Raw genomic sequence first — 4,844 nt, 5'->3', positions numbered from 1 at the left:
TCTCAAAAGCAACTGCTTTAGTTTCCTATTGCTGCTGTAACAAATTACCGCAGATTTAGTGGCTAAAAAAAAACCCCAAACATTTACCGCACATTTATTTTCTTATAATTCTGGAGGTCAGAAGTCCAAAATGAGTCTTACAGGGCTAAAATCAAGATGTCAGCCAAGCTGGTTCCCTCTGGAGACACCAGGGGAGAATGTTTCTTGCCCCTTTCAGCTTCTAGAGGCTGCCACCATGTGGCTCCTGTTCTGCTCCTGTTGGCGTATGTCCTACTGCTGACTTTAACCCTCCTGCCTGTCTCTTATATGACCCTTGTGATTACATTGGGCTCATGTGAACAATCTAGGATAATTTCCCCATCTTGAGATCCTTAACTTAATCACATCTGTAGCGTACCTTTTACAATGTAAGGTAACACATTCATAGGTTCCAGGGATTAGAATGTAGACATTGTTGGGGCACAGTTCAGTCTACCACAGCAACACTGGAAGAGAAAGGTAGTGGCATGATATCTTTAAAATGCTGAAATCTGAAATTCTATATCTCGTAAAACTATCTTTTAAGAAATGAAATGAAGATATTTTCAGAGCAACTAAAATAGGGTTTGACGTCTAATCACTGTAGGAATTTCTAAAGGATGAACTTCAGGAGAAGGAAATGAACACAGAAGAAAGATCTAAAAACAGAAAGAATGACAAGAAATCAGTAAATACATGGGAGAATTTAAACAAAGATTGTCTGAATAAAACAGTAACAAATCACAAGGGAAATTAGAAAATATCTTTAGAAAAATTAAAACAAAAACAACATTCTAAAATTTATAGAATGCAGTGAAAGCTAAAAGGAAAATGTACAGCTATAGATGTTTACATTAAAAGAAAGATCTGAAATCAACAACCTTATACCTTAAGGAATTGGAAAAATAAGAACAAACTAAACCCAAAGATAGCAGAAGGAAAAAAATAATAAATATAAGAGCAGAGATCAACAAAATGCAGACTAGAAAAACAATAAGGGAAAAAAACCATCAGTTTTTCTTCAAAAAGATCAACAAAATTGACAAAACTTTAGATACACTAGTAAGAAAAAAGAGAGAAGACTCAAACAACTAAAATCAGAAAGGAAAAGAAGGAACATTACAACTGATTTTACATAAATTGAAAAAAATATTATAATAGAATACTATGAACAATTATGTGCCAACAAATTAGTAACCTAGATAAAATGGATAAAGTCCTAGAAATACACAACCTAGCAACATAGAATCACCAAGAAATAGAAAATCTGAACAGATCTATAAGTAGTAAGGAGATTGAACCATAAATAAAACCTCCCAAAAGAGAAAAGCCCAGGACCAAATAGCTTCACTGGTGAATTCGACCAAACATTTAAAGGAAAATTAACACCAATTCTCTTCAAACTCTTCCAAAAAACTGAAGAGGAGGCAACACATCCAAACTCATTCCATGAGGCCAGTATTATTCTGCCATCAAAGCCAAAGATACTATAAGAAAAGAAAACTGCAGACCAATATCCTTGATGAATATTGATGTAAAAACCCTCAACAAAACACCAACAAACAGAATTCAATAAAACATTAAAAGGATTATACACCATGATCAAGTGGGATTTATTCCTGAAATGCAAGAATGATTCAACATATGAAAATCAATCAGTGTAACACACTACATTAACATAATGATGAAGAAAAAGCCACATGATAATCTCAATTGATGTAGAAAAACATTTGACAAAATTCAGTACTCTTTCATGTTAAAAACACTTAAACTAGGAATAGAAGGAAACTACCTAAACATGATAAAGACCATATATGACAAGTCCACAGCTAACATAATGATGAAAGACTGAAAGTATGCTCTAAGTCCTGAAATGAGACAAGGATGCTCATTTTCATTACTTTTATTCAACATAGTATTGGAAGTCCTAGTCAGAACAATTAGTCAAGAGAAAGAAATAAAAGGCCTACAAATTGGAAAGATCAATGGGAAAGTATTTCTGTTCACAGATGACATGATATTACATGTAGAAAACCCTAAAGATTCAACAAAAGAAAAAAAAACTTTTGGAGGTAATCAAAAATTCAGCGAAGTTTCAGGATATAAAATGAACACATAAAAATTAGTTGCATTTCTTTACACGAGCAATGAACAATCCTAAAAACAAAAAATTAAAACTCTATTTGTAACAGCACCAAAAAGAATAAAACACTTTCAAATAAATTTAACTGTGGGGGTGAAAAATGTGTACTCTGAAAACTACACAAGGATGTTGAAAGAAATTAAAGAAGACACAAATGGAAAGACATCCCATCACATGTATGTGGATTGGATGACTCAGTATTATTAAGTTGTCAATACCATCCAAAGTGATTGACAACTTCAATGTAATCCCTGTCAAAAGCTCAATGGTGTTTTTGCAGAAATAGAAAAATCCATCTTAAATTCATATGGAATTTAAAGGGACCCCACATAACCTAATCACTTTGAAAAAGAAGGACAAAGTTGGAGGTCTCACACTTCCAGATCTTAATACGTATTACAAAGCTACAGTAATCAAAACAGTGCTGTACTGCATAGAGAGAGACATACAGACCAATGGAATAGAATAGAGAGCCCAGGAAAAATCTCTTGTATATATGGTCAAATGATTTTCAACAAGGGTGCCAAGACCATTCAAGGGGGAAAGGACAGTCTTTTCAACAATTGGTGCTGTGAAAACTAGATACCCACATGCAAAAGAATGAATTTAGTCCCTTACCTCACACCATATGTAAAAATTAGCTCAAAATGGATCAAAGTCCTAAATGTAAGAGCTAAATCTATACAACTCTTAGCAGAAAACATAAGAGAAAAGCTTTATAACATTGGATTTATTTATTGTATATGACACCAAAGCACAGGAAGCAAAAGAAAAAAAATCGACTATATCAAAATTTAAAAATTTTTACCTCAAAAGACACAATTAGCAGAGTGAAAAGACAACCTATGGAATGGGTGAAAATATTTGCACATATTATATTTGATAAAATGTTAATATCAAGAATATATAAAGAACACTTCTAACTGAACAACAACAAAACAAACAGCTATATGAAAAAATGGGTGAAGAACATCAACAGACATTTTTTCCAAAGAAATTGGCAAATGACCAATAAGCACAAAAAATATGCTCAACTTCACTTATCACTAGGGATATGCAAATCAAAACCACAATGGGATATCATTTCTCACCCATTAGGATGGCTACTGTCAAAAGAAAGAAAATAAGTGTTGGCGAAGATGTTAAGAAATTGGAGCCCGTGTGCACTGTTGACTGGAATTTAAAATGCTACAGTCACTATGGAAAATTGTATGGTTCCCCAAAAGGTTAAAAATAGAAGTGCCGTATGTTCCAGCAATCCCACATTTGGGCATATAACCAAACAGATTGAGAGCAGGTTGATTCTTGAAGAAACATCTTCATACCCATGTTCATAGTAGTATTATTCATAATAGCCAAAATATGGGAGTAACTTTAGTATTCATCAACAGATGAATGGATAAACAAAATGTGGTATCTACATACAATAGAATATTATTCAGTCTTAAAGAAGAAGATTCTGACACAAGCTACACAACATGGACAAACTATGAGGTCATTAGGCTAAGCAAAATAATCCAGTCATAAAAAGAAAAAATACTCTATAATTCCAATTAAATAAGGCACTTAGAGTAGCCAAATTTGTGGAGACCAGAAGTAAAATGGTGGTTGCCAGGGGTTGGTGGGAGCGGGGAGTTGTTTAATGAGTATAGAGTTTTAGTTTTAAGAAGAAAAGAATTCTGGAGATAGGTTGCACAACAATGTAAATATAGTTAAACTACTGAAATATATACTTTAAAATTCAGTTAAAATGATAAATTTTATGCTTTATTTTACCACAAACAATTTTTTTAATAAATTTATATATTTTAGTAATCAGAATCAGGTAAATGTATTCACCTTGTCAGTTCAAAAACAGACTGTTAGATTGTAAAAAATGAAATCCAGTTAAAGGTCAATGAAATTAAGTTGAAAGCTCTTTAAAAGAGACATAACCAAAACAGGAAGACTCAGCAAGCGTGACTGTAAAAGAATGGGAGATGATGTACTGGCAAAGTTCCAATGAAAAGAGAGGTGGGTTAGCTATTTTAATAATATATAATAGTCTTCAAGGAAGATAGTGCTATTAGAATTAAAGAAGGTAAATACATACTGATAAAATGAATTTTCAGTAACTTTTCAATTTACCAGGAAATTAAAACATACAAAATTTACAGACCCCTAATAACAGTATCAACATAGCTTCTGATATAAATTAACAAAAATGGCTAAGATAAAAACCCACACATTTGGAAACGTAAAACTACACTAAATAATACATGGTTTTAAAAAGAAAGCACAATGGGAAAAAAATACAACTGAAATTGTAGTATATCAAAACTTATGGGCTGCAGGTAAATGTTATTTAGAGGAAATGCGATAGCCTTAAATGCTTATACTAAAAAGAAGAAAGTCTAAAATGTAATGAGAAATGCTCATTAATTTGAAAAGTTAGGGGAAAAAACCCTGAAACAACCCAAAGTATATATAGAAGGAAGAAAATAAATATAAGAGAAAAAGTAACAAAATACAAAATAAAAATATAATAAAAGAGAATCTAGAGAGAATCGATAAATCAAGAGTTGACTCTTTGAAAAGATTAGTGAAATGGGAAACCCTTTGGCAAGACTGACCAATTCAAATAAAGAAAAGTGTAAATAATGAGATTAGGAATAATAAAGTCTCACAAACACAAATGTAGCAG

The sequence above is a fragment of the Leucopleurus acutus genome, assembly GCF_964270905.1.
Source record: "Leucopleurus acutus genome assembly, chromosome: 7".
NCBI classification, from domain to species: Eukaryota; Metazoa; Chordata; class Mammalia; order Artiodactyla; family Delphinidae; genus Leucopleurus; species Leucopleurus acutus.
Note: the sequence above shows the minus strand (reverse complement) of the source record.